The sequence below is a fragment of the Dicentrarchus labrax genome, unplaced genomic scaffold (assembly GCF_905237075.1).
Source record: "Dicentrarchus labrax unplaced genomic scaffold, dlabrax2021, whole genome shotgun sequence".
NCBI classification, from domain to species: Eukaryota; Metazoa; Chordata; class Actinopteri; family Moronidae; genus Dicentrarchus; species Dicentrarchus labrax.
The window spans coordinates 10,046,088-10,070,729 of record NW_026136724.1 but is presented as its reverse complement, the minus strand read 5'-3'; the positions used below and the strand labels follow the sequence as shown (position 1 = coordinate 10,070,729).

The following is a 24,642-nucleotide window of genomic DNA, read 5'->3' as shown; positions in this document are numbered from 1 at the left end:
AATATTTTCCCATAACAGCAGAACAATGCACATTCAGGACAATATCTGAGGGAGATTGTAAAGCTTGGCGAAGAAGCATTTATTATGATTCACAAGTTTTCTGTTTTTTTTCTTCCTGTGGTGAAGCATGGGAGTAGTATTGTGTAGTGTTTATGATTTCAGACAGATGAGTCACAGGCAAACCAGGCCCAGGGTCACTGCCTGAGTCAAAGAAGAGTTTACAGGCAACACCACCAGCCACATAGTAGACCTCAGTTTAAAAGAAATCAGTGCAAGATCAGAAGTAACAAAACACATGCATACTCTGTGTTAAAACTGGATCTTATAAATGCTTCTGTTTTTGGCATCAGAATTAAAGATAGTGTGTAGGTTGTTATGACAACCACTGATACTGCCTTTATTGGATTATTGCGCTGCTTTCCCTCCCACTGCATATTTACATTTTAGACAGTAAGCTGACATTCTTATCCAGTGTTGCTTATAATGAGTAAGCAGGTAGGAGTTCAGTGTCTTACTCAGGGACAAGTCAGCAGAGACAGAATACATGATTGTTGAGACACAAATACGATGTAAACCAATTGCCTAACTCCCCAGTTAGTGGACAGAGTGACAGCTGGCAACAACCAAAATGCAAAATGCTGATATCATGTCTCGTGACTTTCAGCCATGAATGATGATGACCAGCTAACCAGCTCATCAGAAGTGATCGTGAACATTAACAATAGAGGACAGTTGGGCTGCCCCTATAGCTCACCGGGCAGAGATAGCACCCCATGTGCAAAGTCTGATGACAGTGGATAATACTGACGCAAGAAAAATAAGTCACCATTTTCAAGGTTGTAGGAATAGAACCATATAAATCTTACTATATTCTAGATTGTTAATATAATTAATTTATGCAAAGTTTAAGAAATAGTTCAACATTGTGAGAAATATGTTTAATGCACAGTCTCAGCTGTAAGGCAATTAGCCTCGCTTAGCCTGACAAAAACAAACAAACCGGCCCCTTTAAAGGTTACTTATCAACAAGTTGTATTGTTTCTTTAAAATGTTCTCATAAACAAATTTAAAAAAAACAAATTACAACTAAGCTAATGAAATACAAAATGCTAATTAGTCAGGTGTTAAAGCGGGGCCTGATTAGCTTTCTTTCCTGTGTTCAGTCTATATGCTACAGCCAGCAGCTGCTTAGCTTAGCTCAGCACAAAGATTGGAAACATGGGGGAAAAAGCTAGCTTGACTTTTTTCTGCAGAGAGAAGTCACTGTCCGGCAACCTCCGTAAAACAAATGTTCTTTTATATTTAAAGGTGTAACATTGTGAGGTAAGGTTGTTGAGTGGCTTTAGAAGCACTTTTGGCCGGAGCCAGGTAAGTGGGTTTGTACCCTTTTTTGATTGATTTGATTTGCAGTAAAAGACGAGGCAAGTCTGATAACTCCAACATGATATAAATGATAAAAGTTCTCCAGCCTCTAAAAATCGAGACTTACAAAGAGATGAAGAACAATAAAAAAAAACACTACAGTTAATAACCACTAGAACAAAGAAAGTAAAAACGCAGTAAAAAAAAAATGCATTTTTTTGACAGCACTTTTACATTATTTATTAAATCTTTATGCTAAACTAACCTTATCGACGCCTGGTCCGAACTCTGTCCTTACCACACGGGCATGAGAGTGATCTTCTTATCTAACTCTTGGAAAGATAACAAATAGACGTATTACCCAAAATGTTACTGTTACTTTGACTTGCCGGTAATGTGTCTGCTATATACATGCCACATTGGGCGGCAATTTAGATTTCTCTTTCTTGTTTAAAACATACACAGTCTGGCAAGTATTGGTGTGTGTTGTTTTAAATTCCATTGGATATATTTCATTTAACAGTGAAATGTCATGACCCGCAAACAACTTGCGACTTATCAAAGTCGTGTGTATACTTTCACTGTACAACAGCAGCCGCGGGGAAATATCTCGTTCAGAAGACCCTCCATCTTCTGTGACATTTATACTGACTTCTGCCTGTTACAGTCAGTGTGCTGCTCCGTGCTAACCATAACATATTGTGGTTTTCCATTTGTCTTCATCGCCACCACCTTGCAGGGCAATCACAGTGCCCCGTCTCGCCCAGAACCATGAAGAATGGCTATGACTGTCAGAGGCCTCATGTTTGTCTTCCTGTACAGATGATGTGTTACATCCCTGGCAGGCCTTTGATGTTCCTTATGTCTACCAATCAAAATGTATCACCTCATTTGACTGTATATTGTTATGACGGAGCAACGGAGAACTACAAACACATGGCTCTGCCAGTCCCTGACAGACTAGACTATTGCCATCTGTCTTTGTAAAGTGACTGGCCTTATTCATAAAGGCCTTGGATGAGAGTGTCTTGTGTTGTGGGAGGGACAGAGGCAGCTTTTGAGTGAAGCCTTGATCATCACAAATGCATATCAACAGACATTTGTTGTGGAGGCACTGCTTTGTATGCAGGGTACAACTTCACTGGTAATCAGGAAGAACAAACTTAACCAAGCTTTTAATTGTTGTTTGTGTAACTGTCTGATCCCATTTAAATCACACTGCGGGATCTGCACAACATAAAGGCGTATAAATGGCATAATAAGGGATTTCACAGTATATCCTCTCAAAATGGAATTGGAGGGGTTTTTTTTGTAAGAATAGAGTTAACAAAGCAGTTAAGACATAATCATTATAAACTCTCTGTAAATTTGGGTTGTTGATCCAGCAAGAAGTTCTGTAGAACAAATCTATGGCCCAAATTTGTTCTTCCTTCCCTCAAAACTCACCATTCAGGTGCCTTTGTGAATCTCCAAGTCCTCCTTAGTGCTGCAGTGACTGTACGTTTTTGGACAAAGTAATGGGGATAATTATGGCACTCAGCAGCCAATTCCATTTTCAAGAAATGCCAGGTTAGGTTTTTCAATAAACTTAAGTTTATTGAAAAACCTAACCTGGCATTAATCTGTTTAGTCCCTCGTGCCCCATTATCAACATGTTTAAGATCCGAAAATACACACACAGGCTTGTGAATTTTAAGTATTTCAGCCAATTACTACAGCCACTGGCCATTGCTTACCATGTTTACCCTCTGTCCTTCTACAAGCAACTTATTGGCTCGCTATATAATCTTCTCATTACAAAAATCAATGGCACAGAACTACCACAACTTCCTAACATCTAATAATTTTCTTTTATTTAAGTGTTGCACAGTGTTTTACAAAGGAAAAATAAAAAACAAACAAGGCAGATAAAATGGAAATAAGGAACATGGGCACCATATGCTGCAAAAGCCCACACCATGCTTGAACTCATGAACGTTCATACATTATATACACACAATTTTCGAAATATTGATTATAGCTGCTTTTAGGGCTGGGCGATATGGCTTAAAAATAAAATCTCAGACTTTTTCACACCAAACCCAATGTACAATTATAAGCGATTTTTTTGTAGACTGTGTTTTAGCGGGTGTTTGTGGGCTTCGGTCCTGTATATCTCGCCGAGAGCAACATTTCTCCCACTTGGCTGCATGCCTCTGCTTGAGGTGCTGGAATAAATTGGTCGTACTGCTACCTTTGGTTGCAACAGCTTTCAAACAAACTTTTCAGTGGGTCATGGTTTGTTCGCTGTCGGACGCCACAAAACCAAACCAGTTCCAAACAACCGACGACACTGTGCCTTTTTTGGGGACGAGCTCATCTTGGCTTGCTGCCATGTTGTGTTTATCTGTGGAGAGGCGGGGGAGGGGTCAGCGCACTCTGACCTACGGGAGCCCAAAGGGAGCGCCGGTGTTGTGTAAGTTCAAGAGAAAACCGATTTTAACTAAAAATAAATCGTGTTTAATTACAAATTCGATTTATCGCCCAGTCCTAGCTGCTGCGCAAATGAACAGTATTCATTTCACCGTATACATTTTTAAGTCACCCAATATCCTATTCTATTCCAACATACTGAACTTAACATCACTATTCTGCTTCAGCACTGCTCTGACACATGAATGAAAAATACATTTTACCACCGTTTCATTAGTGAATTCTGTCTGTCACTAGGCCAGATTTCTACTCAAAACCCACTGACAGCCATGGAAGAAACCGATGTGAGCTTTACAGTTCATAAAGTACAGCCTAAGTTGAAACAATTATTGTTAAAGGAGACATAGCCCATTACATGAAAAAGGGATTCTGCACTTTTTCCCTCAAGTGGTGCAGTTGAATCGCTCTTTGCTGACTAAGTTGTAATAGAATCGGCTGTAATTCGAAAAAAGAGAGGCTTTTGTCTCACTTGAGCGCCAAATTTATATTTTAACCCTGCATTGTTGTCATTTCATAACTGCTTTCTTTTTTTTGTAAGTGCAGGTTTGTCATAACTTGAGGGTAAAATGTTTTGATGCAAAGACCAAATTGAAAACTGGGTTTGGCAGTGGGTTCACGTACATTCCCTTGCCTCTGTGGATTAATCCAGTATTCTACTTCATGTTCATCTTTTTTGGCTTTTGCAGTTCCTTTGAGATGGGATAAAAAAGAGTTGATTAATGGAGAAGTGCGTCTTTTATTTACGAGCAGATTCCAGTTTGGGGTTTGCAGATCAGTGTCAAAAAATTGTCCCGGTCAAAACTACTAAGACTGTGGAGTTGTTAGGAGGCGTTAGGCACAGATGCAGTATGAGATTACACGTACATGCTCATATCCACATAAATCATACACAAAAACACACACATTCCTAGAGACCGGCTCCCACTGAGAGACCTCCTGAAGAGGTGCACCACACTGAGCCAGAAGGCTGGCAGCCATTTTTTTTTTTTTTTTGAGAAAGGCCCCCCAGCAGACTCCAAAACCCACTCTCCTGCTCCTGTACATGAAATATGGAACAAAGATGAATTATACACAACACCTGCTCATTTGACATGCCAAATATACGCGCCTTATGTGGCGGTACAGGAGCTTCTGCGGCGGCACACCTGTTCCCCAATGTGACAAGGCAGTGACGCCTCATTTATGTGCCCCCACTGAATCATTCTGCCTGAATGTATTATTGATACATTTAATCTTTCATGTCGCTCAATGTTTGACCTCTCACTGCAGGCTTCGCAGGCAGGGTGTATCATAGAATGTACTCTTTGATTTGTCAGTGTTTAATTGCTTTTTACAGAGATGAATGTGTTTCAAGACGGAGCGGTATTGATTCAAGGTTGAGCGAGCAGTAATTCTGTGTTATAATTATACTTACAAGACTGTCAGTCACATGAGCTCACAGGTGCACTCTAATGATCTAAGAGCAATGAATGGATTTGACATTGAGGATAGCAGGAGAGAATGGCAGATTCAGACAGTTCACATGGAATGCATTGACTAGAATAATGGACTATTTGCAAAGAGTCTGTATGCCAGCAATACAGCCTCATAAAGACGTTGTTTTGACTCTCATTGTCACACATACTGTAGATATCTGAAAGAACTTTCTTCTGGATTTCATCTTGTTGCTACCATTAAGAATATAAATTGAATCTATTCATAGTTCCTAACCACACACTTTTACTGGTGCATGGTTGTTTCTTTGTTTCAAAAAACATTCCAGTGTTTCCTCTATGTTGATGTTGGAGCGGCGGCCCGCCGCTGTTAAATTTCTGCCGCCACGGTATCAGAAATGGGGCAGACATACAATGTAGTCACGGTTGCCTTTTAAATGATCCTGCCGACATAATGCACCCCTGTTGGCTGCCGCTCACATTGCAATTTAACAACAAGTAGAACTATTCAGAGGTTATTGGGGCTATCCAGTTTAACTCCACATACTGTTGTGTTGATGTAGCTTATTGTGAAAACGTTCGCTTTCTTCCAAGTCGATTCGGGCCTGCCGCCGCTGCAAAAAAAAAATCCTAGAGGAAACACTGCATTCTATTTTGTATCACTGCATCCGCGGGAGATAGCAAAAGTATTTTGTCTCTACCTGATGTCGTTTATGGAAATTATTTTAATTTCATGATTTCTATTTGTGAATTCTTGAGCACATTTATTATATAGCCTTGTAAATAAAAAAATAAAAATTGAATCGAACAATGAGGTACTGCCTTTGTGGCCGACTAGGTATTTACCATGTACATAAATTAATCAAACAATAACACATTATTTGTATTTTAATCTGAAAAATCAGAAATGCATTGAGCCATACTCGATGATTTTAATTAAAAAAGCTGGTGGTTGCACATATAATATGTAAAATAGAATATCATGAGATCTTAAAATATATTATCTGATGTGCCAAACTTTGTCTACAAATCTAGTAACGTTATTGAACCTCAATGTATAAATATCAAGCTTAATATCTTAATATATGTATTTTTTTGGCCTATTTGTTCTTGTTTTGCTGCTGCTGCTGTTCATTTTGTTAATATACAAACAATGTATTTGTTTACATCCCTACTAGGAGTGCTTATAAACCCCTCTTGCCATTCCTCACCTGTCCACCAGCTATCACTGTTGAGTTTCCCACCTCAGCTTATCACCTGCCCAACCCGTTGCTCTTCACATGCAGTCACCCTTGGTATATAGAGGACAGATGTTGTGAGCACCATCAGCCATCCTCCGCAGCCCTCTGGATTCATTCTCTGCTCTGGCTACTTTCTCATTTGCAAATGCAATCATGCCTTTTGACCTATAAAGACAGTTTTACGCTCACTTGCTCTGCCTCGCGAGTCTGCTTTTTTGGGCACCAGCTCCATGATTCAGTGTTGCACTTCCTCGTCCTGTCTACCTCCCTCTATCTCCCCTCCTGTGTGACCTTTCAATGGTGTGCCTTGGCAGTCTCCATCTTGGGGGTGCCATGCCTCCTCGTGAGGGTGATAATGACTGTTATCATGAATGTGAGGAGGCAGCGGCAGACGGTGGGCATATATTACAGAGCGATGCAAATAAGAGGAGGGACAGTAGAAGAGAGGAACAGCATGCCCTTAACAGCACAAATACAAGCACAGAGAGGAAGGAATGCTGGTTAAATATAACTGCCAGCATGTGGCATTTTAAAGGCTTTGTACCACCCTGTCCAGCTTTACCAGCTATCAACAGAGTTCTTCATACAATGGCAAACAGTGTGTGGCTGGAAAAGGTTGTAGCCAATATTTAGGATTTAATGGAATTGTCCTTTTTAAAGTAGCTTTTAGAGTCTGCTGAGTGCTTTAAAAAAAAGTTTCCTTTCACTTAAGTGTTATCGGCATTGATTGCTGAGCTGAAAGCACAGTGTGTCTAATGTGGTGAATTCCTGTCACAGACCAGTTTGTTTGTTTTTTGTAATGTTATGTTTTCATCTCATCTATTTGGTAAGGTCGTCTTAGGAAGTGCTTAAACAATCAGAAGTGAGCCTCAAGTTACGAAAGATGGAAAACCCCCTGGTATAGGCTCCACACAGACCCAACAATGGACACAAAGATACGGATATCGACCCTTTCACAGATTAATTGGGTCAACTGGAGCCAGTAAGCACAAGTCAGAAGAATGGAGCAGCTGGTGGGTTGTAAAGACTAGTGAGGAAATACAAAGCGCATATTTGATACACAACTTCTCAATATAGTGTAATAGCTGGACCACCCGGGACGACTGCCACAAGCCATACATTTGATATCGAACTATTAGAACAAAGAGCCTCTGTTTGAGAGTTGATTAGATTTGAGTCGCTATAGAGATGAAATTATATGATCATCAAATACAGTTTATGACCATCAAGCGCATCGATTTCCGTTATGAAAAGCACTAAACAAGACTCGCGTGAGTGGGCGTCTGCTGCTCTGCATACAATCCCACACTGCAGTTGTGGAAGCAAAGACATTAGCGAGGCGAAATGATTTCCTGCTTGCTGTGAAATGAACGAAGGTCCCACTCATTAAATAGAAAATGTGATGTGCTGTTGCTAACTGCTATAGCGGGCGGGTTCAGGGAGTTTACGGCGCTCCCCTAAATGGCCTTCGAGGATTGTTTAAGTGTCAGCATTTGCTGGTCAATATGATACATGTCTTACTAGCTTAAATAGAAGGAAATGTTGAAAGCACGCAAAGTGACAGAGTTTTACCAAGTGACAGAGGTGCATTACAGGAACGATTGAATAAAGCGAGAAAAAAACATTCAATCCATTTACGCTTGTACAGATCTGCTTCCACTTTGCTAAATGCAATTAGGCCCATCCACTCTGTCCAAGTGACACCCCGAAGGCCTTTTAAGAAGTCAGCACAAATAGATCTCTGGGCTAAAAGACAAGAGAGGGAGGAGGGAGAGGGGGGTACGGTATAGAGGAGGGCTCTCGTCTCCCACTGCGTTTGTGTGCATGAGAGAGATAGGCAGAATGAAAGAAGGACTATACACACATTCCCTCGGAGGAATCAGTATTGTTTACCCCCAAACAGGGAAGCAGGGAGAGTGAAAACGGGAGCAAGACAGAGCGCTCATAAATCATACTTTACCATTTGTTCATCCTCTCCATCTTCATCTCCCTCCCCGTTCTTTGTATCGGCCTCTCTCGCTCTCAGCTGAGAGGAGGGGAGGATGCATGGTGGTTGTGGAAGAGTGAAGAGCCCGACTGAGATGTTTTGTGGAGTTATCTTTCCCGTGTGAAGCTCCTCGCGAGATCAAACGTAACGCCCTGTCCCTCGGAGCGGCGAGCAGGCATCATAAACCAGCCAAGCATTTCTTACTTTCTACACCTCCTTTTCTGCTGTTTGTCTCTGCTTGGCTTGCCATTTTTTTCTTTCTACTGAATTTTCTAGTGGTTGCTACCCCCCCTCCTCCTCCCCAATACACTGTACTCTCACTCTGTCGCTGGATCTCTCACTATCTCCGAGTGCCTTGCCTTCATTGACCAGACTGTATCTCAGTCTTGATGTCTTTTTAGGCTCCCTGGCAGTGATGTTTACTCACTCCAACACTACCTCCAGCACTGCATCATACACATCAAACCAGCGCTTGTGTGAGTGTATGTGTGTGTGCCTGTGGATCAGTGACTGGCTGGAAGTCTTCGTTGTTAAACCATAGAGCAACTTTTGAAAAATGTTGAAGAAATACTACCCTTCATCCATGTCAGCACCACACTTTCGATTTGATTCTGTCTGTAGCACAGCTGTCTGTCATGGTAGTGAGCTCAGCACTGTGACACTGTAAAAAAAAAAAAATACAGGCCTCTAGAGAGGGAGTTTAGCTGCTGATAGCCTGTCTGCATGACACCTGTAACACCGATGCTGTGATCCAGATCACATGGTGGACTCCAGCTCCAGCTGGAGACGATTTTTGAAGTTGCAAGGAAATGACAGTTTGAAGGTGTCTTGCTTCTATAATTGGACATATTTGGAGATAAAACAGGATGTTTTGGCAGAGCACAGTCTCCACACTGTGCCAGCATAGGAGGGAAGTCTAGCTGGAGACACATTCTGTTATAAGAGCAATTATGTCATGCGCGTATGTATTTCTTAATCCAATCAGAAATGTTCAAGGATGAGGGCAAGACTCTGCTAAACTAACCCACTCTTGCAAAATATTGTTTTGGGAAAAATATTTTACTGGTGTAAGTTATTTTAATGCAGTAAAATCTCTCTTTTGATGCGAAATTGGATGTGTATACATGTAAAACTATCTGCAAAATGAATCAGCCAGGCTTAATTAAAGCATAAATAATATAATTCATTACATAAGATAGAGGCAATCACCCTCTAGATTAGCCACAATGATTTTTCATAGCAGGCTACAATGAAAGTGCTTTGATTTTTGTGGATATTGTACATCTTTGGAGCAGTTTTATTGGAGAAGTAGATTTCTTAATTTCGTCTACCACTGATCATAATTTTTATGGATTCAATGAAATCTCCATAGGGGAGAGTGGGGTAAGTTGAGCCAAAGGGTAAGTTGAGCCTCCCCTTGTTGCTCGTAAATGGTAAAAAACATTGATCATGTGACCAAATATTTAGGAGGAAGGCATCATTTCATGGAGTCTGTGAATGTAAGAACCACATGGGTAAAGTGGTTAGATCTTTTTTGACTCTTGAAAGTGAATTTAGTTTATCATAAGTTTCATGAGAATTGTGTTTAGACCAAAGGGATACGGCTCAACTTACCCCTTAAAAAAGTGGTCTCGTGGCTCAACTTGTGGGGTAAGTTCTATATTATCGAAACAGTTATGTTTACACTCATTCTGTTTGTTTGAACGGATGCACAACATCCTGAAATATATGCAGATATGTTAGCGACTATGATTGCCTTGATGTAGTGATCCTCAATATGAAAAATGGCTCATCTTACCCCACTCTCCCCTACACCTATATACCTATAGGGTGGCCATTCGTCTGGCTTTAGGCCGGACAGTCCGGCTTTTAAATGCCCTGTCCGGCTCCAGGCGCAGCCTTAAGCCAGACACTCATTTGTCCTCCTTTTGAGAAAATAGCAAAAAGGCGCCCTTTTAAAAAAATACCCCCTTTATTTTAAAATATACAAAAAAAAAAAAAAAAAAAAAAAAAATTAAAAATTTTTTTTTTTTAAAAAAAAAAAAAAAAAAATAATTTAATATTCAAATGAGCTGTGTTGTGATATGCAGTTGAAGTTACCACTCATAAAACGTGGTGAAATTCTGAAAATGCTCATACTCATATGTATAGGCAAAGCCCTTTATCCCCAGATAAAAACATCAAGAACAGTTTCTGTATGATGTTTATTAGACCTATGTAATCTGAATTGGAAGGGCACGTTGTCATGAGCTGTATCTTGTATATTTATTATTAGCTATGTGGTATGTGTATGCACCTTTATGTAATCTGGTGGAAATACATTAAAATTTAAAACCGGATCATACCAAACAAATATCTGCTTGCGTGTCCCCGTGTATGCAGAGTGTCCTCCTTTTTGATGTGAAAGAAATGGCCACCCTATATACCTACAGTTAGACTGCTACACACTTTCCTTTTTGGATGGCAGTGTTGGTCTTTCTTTGGTTTATTACTACATACTTGCATACAAATATCCTCATGTACTTTGGCTTTATTGCTAATTATCAAATAATAGCATGCTAAAATGCTTAACGCAGATGGTGACCATGGCTTACCATCTGCATAGCTGTAGACTCATTACATGTCTATGTCCCTAGGAGATCTAGAGACAAAAAAAAAGCTAGCTAACATTTAGCTAACACAACTAATGTTACTTAGCATCTGAGTTAGCTGTACATTTAGATTTCAACAGTAAGAAAGCATACACTAACAATTACTTTTTTGCTTGATGGTACAATCAAGTTTTACCAAGCAGGCTAACCCAGTTTCACCATCTGTGGTACTAAAGGAAGGTGAAACTCCAGAAAAGGAGACTTGCTGAGCTGAGCCTTCCAGGCAGCACTTCCTCCCTGCCTCCCACCAAGATTGGCAGACCCAAAAGCCCCAACAATGGCCGTAATCCTAACCTGTGAGTAAGCGCTGCCTGAGAGGCTCAAATCCCTTTACTGAGCTAGTCTCTTAACAGAGCTCTGTTCCTGCTCAAATTTTACTGCCGGAACTCCTTTGGGGTGAGTCCCGACCCATTTTCACCCCTCGTCTCGTGGAGACAATGGAGGACTTAAAAAATGCAAGCACGGAGAGCGGAAAAGGACAGCAGGATGAAGCATCATACAATATTTTACCAATGGGTGGCTTATATAAGCAGTCCACATCCTGTAATTAAGACAGGAATGAACACATGATGACGTTCAAATGACAGAAATGTATGATAGTCAAAGGAACTTAAGCAGTTTAATGATGCTTTGCAAGTTCCAGATGCTTCATATAATACATAATTTCCATCTATTGGCATGTACCATACTCCATTTTTTAGCGCTGAACATCCATGAATGCACAGATTAACCATTTTGCCAAAAGCACTAATTATGAATATCCAGGTTTAATGTGATGGATTGAGAGTATAAAAAAAAAATCTGCTTCTATTTACTAATCTGATAAATATATTTGTCTATTTATACTAACATGTGTGCAATCGCTGTCTGCAAACAAGCTTACAGATTTGTATGTGTCCACATGTCTGTGTGTGCATGCGAACACATTCATGTCCAAATATCTGTGTGAATCACCAGTGTTCAGCTATCTGCCAGATGCAAGATGACACATCTCACGTACCTAACCTCCAGTGGTGGCCTGCGCTCGCTGCCAGCCTAATAAACTTAATGGACTCGTAGCTAACCCGGGATGAGTTCATCAGGTGGCTTCATTTCACACTGGCATTTTAAACTCCTCATATTTATGCAAATTCAGAAAGCAGGAAAGGGCCAAGGCTAAGTAGTGCCAATGAGAAAGCATCTAACAGAATGACTAGTTCCTCATATGTATTATCTTTGCTAAAAATAGCTATCACCGCTTAGAAAAACTCCACAATATTCCTATTATTAGTATAGTATTTGACAAGCACAAAAGCTGCATTCATAATGTGACAGTAATATAATGTGTTATATCAGTCTGGCAGTGTGTAAGCACTGTTTTCTGTTATTTTCCACTCATATCAAACTTTTGCATTTAGAAACATGTCAAAAAGGTGCCACAATTGCAGAGTTTGTGAGTGATCAAAGACCAAAACGCACCAAGTTTTCAAAATCTAACACTGAACTTTTCTCTATTCTTTAAGTTATGACTGTGCACTCCTCTGTTTTTCTCTATAAATGTTGTGTTCTGTGTGTTGTCTGTGCGCAGGGTTGTATTTTTTAGTTTTCTCACAAAGTTTGGTTGCACAGTGATGTCAAAAATAACTTGGACTTGGTCACATGGACTTGCATTCATGAGTCACCCTATATATGTGTTGCTCTTCAGGTGCACCTCAATGATGTAAGGCTTGACTGAACACACATGAAGCCAATTGCCCCCAGGTCAAGTCATAACAAACACACTGGAATAATATAATCCCATAGCTTTGACACATTCTCATACACATACTGGTATATATACATATGAATGTAAGTTTGTACATTGGGAATGGGACCCACTGGTATAGAAAGACAAGAATATAGAGTCAAATAAAACAGGTCACATCTAAAACTTCATTTTAGCTGCTAGGGTGTAGGGTTTTAAGGTTAAAGATATATCTGCATTCACATTGGAGTACAGTTTGGTCCACATTTCCACCACAGCGATTAAGAATCATCATGCCAGTGCCATAGAACGCCAAATCTGAAAGAGAATGATTGCGAAGTGTCTTGGAAGAGCTGATTTAGGATCAGCAAAGTGGATAGCACTTCAATGTTCATTAACTATAAATCTAATTTGTTTGGTGCATTAACATTAAAGCATGTATGTTACCAATTTTTAAATTTCAATTTTAGTAAAAGTGTTCTGTGTCCTTCCTTGCTTGCATTGATGGTCAGATTATCATATTATTTGTATTTCACTTCCTATCAGCAGCTATGAAACTGCAGCTACTTCTGCATGCTTCAAACCCTCATTCACAAAAAATAATTTTCTGTAATACAGTAAACCTGAATGAATATAAAGGATCTTTCATGTTGTAAACACTGCTGCAGCCTCATCCCATTACACTACCATCATTTAAATTACAGTGTTTGTTTTTGAATACAGCTCAGATTTTAGCTTATCAGAGGAACACTTGTGATGGAGGGTTAGGAAATCTGCAGCAGGCTAAAGGGCACAGCAGCAGAGACAGATGTTGCAGCCGCTGCTGCTGCTGCTTCTGCTCACAGACTCTACAGCTGTTGAGACTGCTCTGCCAAGAAGGTCATACCCCCCCCCGACTCGCCGCAAACACACAGTCCTGTAGTCTGCTATGCTGATCTCTTACACCATGAATTGTTCTCAGCTTGTTATTCTGCACCACATTCACCCAGCTTCTCGCCGTTCCCGTCTCTATTGAGTTCTATTGATTCTCCTGCTTCCTATTGCAGGTTTTTAACCCTCAGTATAAATTAACCTCTCCTGCTTGTGTAGTTAAATCAAGTAAATTAAATACAAATCTATCTATATCTGTCTGTCTCTTTCCCATCTCTCTCTTGGCCTTCCTTGCCGTTCCCTCTCTTATCTTAAACTCCTTCATCCAACAGCTTCATCTCTCTGCAGGATGGATCCTCTCTACCTGCTGGAAAATAAATTGCTCCACAAAAGCCCAAGCAGCTCATGAAAAACCCACGTCTGCCCAGCTTAATCAATAGCAAAGCCTCTAATTAAACGCTCCTTCAGTTTCATATGCCCGTACACTTCAATCCGTAATTTTCTGTACATTTCGTGCACTCTACCTAATCTTTGCCTGCTTTCTTCAGCAGGTCAGAATTAGATTTCATTTTTTCTCCATCATCCGCACTTTTCTATCATTTCACAGGAGGTGGACCACCATAAATGTCAAGCATCACTATGGGTTTTGGGCTTGCACAAGCCGATCATAGATTTAGAGCTTGCAATTATGTCAAAGTGCTGGGGGGAAAAAAATAATGAAATGCCATGTCTCAAGAGACCCTAAACCTTACCGTCACCTATCATTTACATAAATTAATTTCACTCAGTATATTTTTTATAGACAGATCCATATTGGCCCGGTCACATTTCATAGATCTTTCACACCAGACTGAAACCTTGTTAAACCACCAACACTGAGCGGTGGATGTTTATTCCCATATGTCGCAGTATAGTTTTTCAAGCATTTTTACAGTGACATCACTACAAACTCTGCAGTTTGCAGGCTCCGCTGCTGGCCATATCAGTCAGCCAATCAGCGTTTTCAGCAAAAATGGCCTTGTTGCCATAAATCTTCCACCGTATTTATGTCTTTGTGCGCACCGCAGAGGTAATTGGCAGCTTTTTGTGTACCTTCAAAGGGAATGGGTGGGAAAATTAATAAGATGAATATCACAAAGGTCAAAACAGGGGGTGGGTTTCAAACTGACAGCTCGCCCAGGTGCAGTGACAGAGGAGGCACAGCCGCCACAGAGAACATGGAGTGTCATGATAAATTGCGTTACTTAATAGTTTGGCATTTCTGGCAGACATGAGGCAGGACAGCGCAGGGATGATGGAGGAGGTGACGACGGCAGAGAATTGGTAAAAATCTCCCTCAGCTGACAAATCTGATACCCCTTCTTTATGTAACATCCTCATGTAATAGAAATGTTTCCTTTTATTACAGCACGTGGTGAAACTAAAGATCACCGACTTGATCACCTTCAGGACCTACGACACGCATGTTAAAATAAAATCTCTTAATACGATTACCTATTGGTCCACCTTTTTTAATCCGCCTGTGTCAGTGGTTCTACATTTTTGGCCTTTGCAGAGCAGATAAAGCCTGATGAATGTTGGAGTGACTCTTTTGGCCTCAGCTGATTAATAACTGTTTAATCAGGGTTTAGTCGGCAACAGCTGTGGACATCCTGCTCCTCATTTATTTAGCATAGACACGTCAGTCACTTTCTCCTTGCATTTCAGCCTCATTTTATGGCCTTTTTCAGTCTCTTTCTTCCCCACTCATGCTCTTTTTTGCACTCTCTCTAATGCCAAGCTATCTCTTGTTTTATATTAAAAAAAAATGTAACTGAATATACATGCTATTTTCTAACACCCTCTATTGTAGTCATACATGTGCACGGTATTTGGTGGCTTTCTTGCCAAGAGTGAGATGAGAAGATACCACTCATGTCTGTACTTTAAATATAGAGCTATAGCTAGCTTAGCTTAAAGACTGGAAGCAGGGGGAAACGACTACTCTTACTGGGTCTGAAGCTAAAAAGTACTGTAGGATGACATCTCACTTTGTACCATTTAAAAAATAAATGAATAAATAATTGTTCTTCCGGAAGTCCCTGCACCCAACCCTTGTAGAGCCAGGCTAGCTGTTCCCTGTTTCCAATCGCTAAGCTAAGCCAGTGGAGCGTGGTATCAACACTGTTATCTAACTCTCGGAAAAACAGCTAAAAGAGGTATTTTCCAACATAACAAACTTTTCCCTATTATAAAACAATCTATATCATATTTAAATTAGGGTGCGTTGTGAAGTTATTTTTATTTTATTAATGAAATATTGCTATGGTATGCCTACTGCTTGCTAGCAGTACCCTGCCTTATGTGCACAATATGACTTTGCATTGCAGCGATTGCTTTTTAAAAAAAACTTAAATTGTCTCAAATCTAGAAAGTCCCTTTGTAACTGCTTCTGTTACATTAGGAATAATAGCTTTTACCTTGGTTCACCCCATCAGTAGTGTGTAAACACAGGACCTGTCTCTTATCCTTCAAACATGTGGCTTATGTATGGTCACATCTGTGTCTTTACAGCCAGTATTTTACTAATGGCCATTAAACAGCTTAGGTGGCATTAAGCAACATACTCAAGAGTACTTCGACAGTTCCTCAAGGGGAGAGCGCCACTTAAACAGTTTTCACCTTGACTACTACCATGACGTGCTATGACTCCAGGAGAGTTAGATGTCATCTAAACCTGCAAGCACCAATGTTACTTTCTGTGTTATCTAACTGCTGATTGCTCACAATTCCTAAAGGACTTCAAACTGCGTAACAGGGTCAAAACCACCACTCTTCAAGCTGACATTTTCCCCTCTGGTCTTTCTTCTCATCCTCTGTGATAAATCACATCTGCATCGAAAGCACACCACCTGGATCCGGGAGCCACCTCAAAGGAGAATACTTTAAGGTTTTCCAAAAAATTTAAATTTCTTAGCCCATAGCATCTAAATGAGGTTTCAGATGGTTCCCTGCTGGTCCTAAGGTTGCAGCTGTATGAATTGAGAACAAAAAAAGTGGAAGAAAAAGAAAATGATTTTAATCATTTCAATCAGTCAGATTGGGATCATCTAAGTCCCTGGTTGCAGCTGTTGCTGTTTGTTATGTGTGTGTGTGTGTGTGTTTTTTTTTCTTTTTCTTCTGGCAATCTGCGCTCTGCAGGGACACAAGGAGAGCTAACTCTGAAAGGTTTTGCCCGAAGATAAATTGGGTAACCTTCTTCTGTCATTAGTAATACCTTTTCCACTGGTGAACAGCAAGACGGAGCAGGCAGAGGGGTGATAGAGGGAAGAGAAAGCAAGGGGGTATGGGGGGGTCGCTGGGAAGGGGGATGAGAGCCAGGAGTCAGCGGTAATTAGCCATGAAACAAAAGCCCACTCGGCTCAGTTATGGCTTGAGTTTCACACCTTGAGCTGTCTCTCTGTGCCTCCGGGGCTCAGAGCTCAGTGAGGGCTGCGATTGCTGCGAGGTGTCCAGCTGAAACACAGAGCAGAGCTGCAGCAGCCCTGTCCTGGCTCTGCCTTAAATCCATCACGCCGCCTCCACACTTCTGTCTCATTCTGGCCCGCTGGCAGGGAGGTGCTTTGTCTTGGCTGACTTGTCATGTCTGTCTGGGGCACATGATTATAGATCCCACTAGAGTCATGGGTAGGACCAACTTCACAGGTGAAACTTCAGTAACACAACATGCTTGCTGATTTGTTGGGTTAAATGAAAAGTTCTACCTTTTCCCTTTTTGCCGAGAGTCAGACAAGAAAATTGATACCTCTCTCATGTCTGTACAGTAACTGTGAAGCTACCACAAGCAGCCTTTAAGATAGCTAAACAACTAGCCAAGCTCTGTCCAAACCCAATCCGTACAGAACTTTTGTTTCAGATTTTTTAAAACTTTGTTTAAGGTTAGAAAAAAGTGAAATAAAAAATCTTACTTCATTACAATGTAAAGTCTATGGGAACACAGCTCTAAGACTCGCAAGCCTTTTAGGCGGATGCGCCATTGGACTGAATAGGTGTCATCTTGGCACACGGTATCTAGCTCTTATAACACAAATATGCCTTGCCTATGGTTTGCTTCCATTAATCACCTGTTGGCACTAGCTTCATATTTAACATACAGACATAAAATATAATGTCAGCCTTCCCATCTAACTCTTGGCAAGAAAGTGAATATGTCTTGTTGCTTTAATTTCCCTATGGTAATACATTTGTCTATAATTGGATACAGTATTAGGAAGTAAAATAGCATTTTTGGAGGAGCTACTCTTCAAAAATGCTAATTGTTGTATGCGAGGAAATAGACAGTGAACAAACAAGGTAAAAATATCTATTATGACATATTAATAGTTTTATTCTGAAGTACGTTGGAGATTGACTCAGTCCATTTGCCCTGTTGGGATTTTTGTGTTTTGACTGAAGACAGCAATTTCTTGAGAGGTAATAACATTTAAATGAGGGGTATTATGGTAAACAACAACTGTCTTCTTGAGATGGATTCTGCACTTGAAGATGTTATTTAAGTGCTGTTAAAACACAAAGCTGGTACTCTTCACCAACTTTTGATGTAAAAGAATTGCATGTTCCATTTGAACAAGCCACTTTGAACCTCTTGTTGTGATGTCACGAACAGGAAAGAATAATTACATCCCTTGTGTAGCTTTTCCAGTTTTGAGTCTGAATGTGATTGGAAACTGCTAAATACAGTCTCTGTTGATTAACAGTCTGTTAAGAAAGGGGAAGGCCTCTTCCTACATAGCTTGCTAGCTCCCTAGCTACTATCGTGAAAGATGGCAAGTCAACTTTTTGTCAGAAAAAGTCAGAAATAACAACTATTAAACCAAAGGTTTTCTCATTGAATGTTAAAACTGTTACCTGCTCCTTGCAACCACTGCTGCAGCTCCCATAAATCCTAAAAATTCCATACTAAAAATGATAAGATAATAGCATTTGGCGAAACCTTTTGTGAACAAAAAAAGTAATTGTCACAAATTGTAACAAATTTGTTACAGAAATAGAAAAATAGCCTCCCCCCTGGGTAATGACCATTAATCAAGTTTGGTAGCATTGCTAGCAAGTTAGCTCTAACCTCAATGGCCTATGTGTATTCATTAGAGTTTGCATTTCCAGGTGTGCACTGAGCAAGCATTATCACAATGCAGGTGCTGAAAGTGCAGTTGAACTGTTTTCGCTTTCCTCTTCAAAATCAGATCCAAGTGGGGGGGCTCAGCACGAGCGTCCCTCCCACCTCCGTGACTGCACTGTTTTCAGGGAAAGGCCTGTGTTGACAGGCCCTTCATTAGAGTCTTTGTCCTGGAAGAGCCTAGTACATAATTAATGTCTCCATGATGGATTACATGGGTGGGTTGCAAACAGCGAAGAGGTCGGCATAAAACGGGAGAATTGATGCAAGGCTATTTTCCCTATTGAACACGCCTACTGTGTGCCCCTTCTGCACTGGCACCAGACCTGCTGATTAGAAAGTCACAATATTTACAACAGTGGTGACTTTAGGACAGGTGTGAGTGAAAATGAACCCCCTGTGCCTTCACTTTCCTGTTTTTTTTTTCTCTTTGCGTCTACGTGTGGGAATCGAATGCGGCTGCGGCCCGACAAATGATCATCTTTATTGCGACTCTCACAGGTGGGGCTTTGGGTGGATGTTAACCATTAATCAAAGCCATCGTTAATGATGCAGAAAGTGCTGTGGAAATTAAACCCCTTCTGTTCCCCTTTCCATAATGTTGAGGTGCTCCGTGTTCAAGCTGGTATGATGAAGACCGTTGCTCTCTCAAGAGTAAGATATCTTGTTGTAGTGGTTCTTTTTCTACATTTGTCAGTAAGAAACTGTGCACACTGATGTCAGTTCCCTAAGCATGAGCCAAAAGTTAGCCGCCGCTTTTGTACTATTGAATAGTAATGAGCTAGAGGTATCTTCCTTATAGCTCAAATTGTAGCTCAAGGGTTCAGATTAATGGCTTTAACATTTGACTTCCAGATAGGAATGCCAGGATGAACATTAATGTGCTGACTTCTCTCACAACCTCCAGGCTATGTTTTAATAAAACAAACTAAATCAGAACTAATTGCAACACATGGCTTTTTACATAAGAGATCAAGTGAGCTCAAGTGGAATGGCATCGAATTGAAAGTGCAGGGAATGTTTGATCTCAGTGTTTTCATTTAATACCATCCCCCAGGGGGGCCAAGCGATATACTCTGCACCATTTCCAGGGTTTTTGGAAATATAGTTTAAAATAGAACAGACTTTTTTTCACTATTCCCCCCAAAAAACTTGCGTGTCTTAAGACTGCAAGAATCCCAGTGTCCTGACTCCTTCCTGATGCACGTCACTGAGCTCGCTGGCAGTTTTTTCACTTCAAATAAATTAATTTGTGTCTTGCCAGTGTTCGCAGTACAGTCTAGCGCACTAGCGGATGAAGTGACTCGCTCAATTATACATTTACTTAGACAAGTAATAAAGCGCTGCCACTCTCTGCCAAAGCTGGGGCTGATTATACCGGCTGTACAAGCTGTTTTCCCAGCCTCCTGTTCCTCCCCTCTCGCTGATCAAGACGTTCACCCCAAAGAGAGCGACTGCAACTCCCAGGATTGTCAAAAGGCCCTCCTTGCTGTTTTTTTTTTCCCCAATGAAAAAGTGCCTGTTTTCCCCTCACATGGAGTTCTAATCTTCAGATAAAGTATGTGAGCTTACCTTTCCAACATCCTCTTATGATGACACTATCAGTCCAACCCCTGAGCGTGCCTCATGTCTACAGACGTGATAAGATTTATCAGAACTATATGCTTTGATTTTTATGCTCAGCAGTCTCAAGGTTATGACAGAAAAAATCAGTCTATAATTCTCTCTTTCTATATATATATTTTTTTTTCTACCATCACCTGCGTGAAAATAAAATGTTAAAAGAGTTGATGCAATCCCATCCCATTTCATAGAGAAAGAAAATAACATTTCCCCTTTGTTTATGTCTGCGCTTTGATGAAAGCATGTTAAAGATAAAAACGAACATGTAGCCGTGTTTGATGCTGAAATGCTCACCTGGAAAATACTGAACGCGTGATGCACATGCAGCTTTCACATATATAGACGTCTATAACATTTATCTGATGTTAAATGATGTGGTGGTTTGTTGTTTGTTTTTTGTTTGTGTGTGTGTGTGTGTGTGTGTGTGTGTGTGTGTGTGTGTGTGTGTGTGTGTGTGTGTGTGTGTGTGTGTGTGTGTGTTTGTATTTTTTTTTTTTTTTTTTAAGGGATTTTTTTTTAGCCCTTTACTTTCCAAGCAGTCTAAAACTACCACCCACCATAAGGTATAAGATCCCCCAGGAGGCACTTTTCTCCTGCATCACAGAGAGACAGAGAGAGAGAGACTGATTGAATTGACGGCTTATGACTAGTGCTCGTCTGTTGCATTTTGCAAACGGTGAGAGGAAGAGATTCTATCCCAAAGTTAACGCTCCACTAATTGGACATGCATGCATGAGAGCGAGAACTTCATTTAAAACCAATTAGCAAACTTGATAGTCTTAAATTAACCTGTGCTAGATTCAAACCGTGCTTATTTTCATTCCCTGTGACCTCACTCTCTCTCTCTCTCTCTCTCTCTCTCTCTCGCAATCACACTCACTCACTCACTTTGGCTCACGCTCTGCCTTGTAGCTGATAATTTAGCAACTATGACATGATCATATACAGTTCCTGAAAGGTGGTGGTATTGACACATTTTGGCTCTTACGAATGACTGGAGAATAACAACAGCTCTTCCAATTAACACCGCAGTGCTTTTGGGTGCAAATGATTGTTCATCACAGCATAATGTGTCTTTATGAAAATGGATACCTGAAGACTCTGCACATGCTGTAAAAGTCATCTGCATAGCCGTGCAGCGCGAAGATAACATCTGTGCAAGCACTCTTATCATAGGCTCAGTAATCCATAAAAGAAACTACCCAGGCTGTTGGGAACAAACTCTGTGTTTTAAGAGATATACAAAAATTTTTTGATTTGTTTTGATTTTTTTTTTTTTTTTTTTTGGGGGGGGGGGGGTGATTGTCTAGTTTTTGAAAAAATCCTTTCACAAATCTTTATATTAGCTGTTTTAAGTTTTTGGTCAAATGTTTTGAATAAAAGAGTCGATTCCTGCAAGAGCAGGACGATTCAACATGTGGTCAAATGGTCATATGCACTAAAACGCTTCGGTTCAATAGAAGTCCATTCCTGGCCTCCGGTTGCCAGGGAAACCTCTCGGCTGTGTGTGTGTGTAATTGTGTAATACACACATGCAGCTGGCAGCATCTGTGTGAGAGGTTTTTTTAATGCAACCTTGGATGTATAGCTGTGACTACTCTATTCATGCACCTGCTACCCAATTGTTAAAGTAGTGTGAGGCAGGGTTGGGGGTGAGTGGAACGGGGGTCTAGAAGACAGACACCATGAAGTAGACCTGATACAGTATGACCCATAACTGTCCTGTGTCTACTATCCTGACAAATAGCACACAGTTTAGTAATAATAGGACTAAATATGTATCTAAGCCTATGAGCACTGATTATACAATAAGCCCTTTTTATGAAAGATATTTGGATACGTGACAGTAGGAAAAGCCCAGGTGTCAATAATAAAATTAATGATGGCTGAAATCCATTTAGCTGCTTTGGTTTTAGTGTGCTGTTATTGTGCAGGCTTTGAATAGAACAGAGCTATCACTAATGTTGTTGCTGTTTTCCTATTATGACAAGTCAAAATGTCTGATGTGAAAAAGGCCTGTCAGGCATTTTGCGACCAGGATTTATTTTTTCATGTACAAACATATAAATGAAATGTTTTTGAAATGAGTAAAAACATAATGCTAGTTTCTCTTTTCTGTCAGCAATTATGGTGCCACGCTCAGGTGCTTCCCGTCCTTCCATTGGCAGCAGGGTTGAGTCGTCTTTTGGTGCTAGGTTGCAGTTAGTCACATATTGTGCTTTCTTTTTACTCTGCTGCCTTGCTATATAAATTAAAAATCTCACTCTATTCAAAGAGAAATTGTTCACACTGTGGTGGTCCTTATTGTTTCTGAACCTCTCCATTATTATCTGGGAGATTATTCGGTGTATTCAGCTTGTGTCTCCAGAATAGAAGCTTTGCAAAGAATTTCATAGAAAATTTAAAATAAAGGCGAGAGGAGAAGAGTTCAGTGTCAGGAAAGATTTTATCACCCATTTCTTGAGCAGTCTCTTGTATCTAATGAATATGATATGATTATTTAGCATAAATCTTACTCTGCATTTGAGAATATATTTGTACCTACAGTGAACAAAATTATAAACGCAACACTTTTGTTTTTGCCCCCATTCATCATGAGCTAAACTCAAAGATCTAAGACTTTCTCTATGTACACAAAAGGCCTATTTCTCTCAAATATTGTTCACAAATCTGTTAAAATCTGTTAGTGAGCACTCCTCCTTTGCCGAGATAATCCATCCACCTCACAGGTGTGGCATATCAAGATGCTGATCAGACAGCATGGGTATTGCACAGGTGTGCCTTAGGCTGGCCACAATAAAAGGCCACTCGAAAATGTGTGGATGTCTTAGATCTTTGAGTTCAGCTCATGATGAATGGGGGCAAAAACAAAAGTGTTGCGTTTATAATTTTGTTCAGTGTAGTTGAAGATATTAGAGGTTAATTCAGTTTCTTGAATTAACATGGGTCTTACTTTAATTAAGTAATTAAGTTTGGGATAATATGAAAGGGGAAGAAACACAAGCAATAATGTCAGAACTATGCAAATAAGACCCCAGTTGTAAATAAACGTGCAATGTCTGTAAATATCCATTACCTCATAGAGATATGGAAGTCAGCACAAGTCTTTCTATGTTTTCAACAGGTATATCTTATCCGTCATGCCCTTTACAATGATATTGCTATAGCAAATTCGGAGTAACTACAAGGACGAGACAAACAAGGTTGACAGCATGGAGAGATTAGGAGCTGAAACAATACATTGACACCCAGAGGAAATGTACTTTACATTCATTTTGTGATGGCAAAGCTGCAGCACTTGGCCAGACTTCAGACAGTGAACCTTTTTTCTTTATCTTCTCTGTTCACACAAGGTGATGCTGACGTGCGTGGCCAATCGGATCAAGCGAATGCACTGATTTTGACTTGAGGGAAGAGCTACAGTTACTCATGCGGATGGACGGATGCCATACTGAGAGAGCTGGCTGGTGGAGGTAGGATATGAGTGTCTCTGTCAGCGGCAGAGGAGAGGGGGAGTCAGGTCTAATGAGGAGAGACGTTTCAGCTTTACCCTCTCCTCCCCTCAGTCACATATCAAAGGATTGAAAGCTGTGATGAATCCACACCTTACATACCTCCAGTACATGCACTACTGCATGTGCGCTTTAACTCACACACTCGTAGAAACATCTGCAAACAAACAACGTCTGCTATTTGGCATCCTGATTTTTGTTCCAAAAATCCAGTCAGTATGTACATTTATAATTGGCTGACTGTAAATCAACTAGATTGAAGTTGTAATGCTTAACATTTCAGCTCTGGTTGATTTGGTGACACTTGCGGTTACCATGGTAACAGCAAGTGCAGTTGAATACGTCAACAAACACTATTTAAAAAGTTGTCTTGTTTTGTAGATGCATTTTTGATCAACAATCGCAGTTGGCACTAACCTCTGTGACAATACAGTGCATTTCCTCTTACTACTTCACAATAAAAGCCACCCCTGTGTTTCATTTCATCAATGCTTTTGATGTAGAGCAGCGGCAGTAGGATATTACTTTGTGAACCTCTGATGTGACTGTAGGAAGGCTTTTATCAGGGAGATAAAAACAGTAACAATGGATTACATACATGCATAATTTCCCT

The 24,642-nt window shown here is 40.4% G+C and overlaps 1 long non-coding RNA gene across 1 annotated transcript in view; it reads left to right on the top strand.

Annotated features, from left to right (window-relative positions):
- LOC127359052 (uncharacterized) overlaps positions 1–24,642 on the top strand; it is a 183,534-nt gene that overhangs the window by 79,196 nt on the left and 79,696 nt on the right. Inside the window, exon 4 of the long non-coding RNA XR_007882594.1 lies at positions 23,871–23,990. This is a non-coding gene — a long non-coding RNA (uncharacterized LOC127359052). The remainder of the gene's footprint in view (positions 1–23,870; positions 23,991–24,642) is intronic.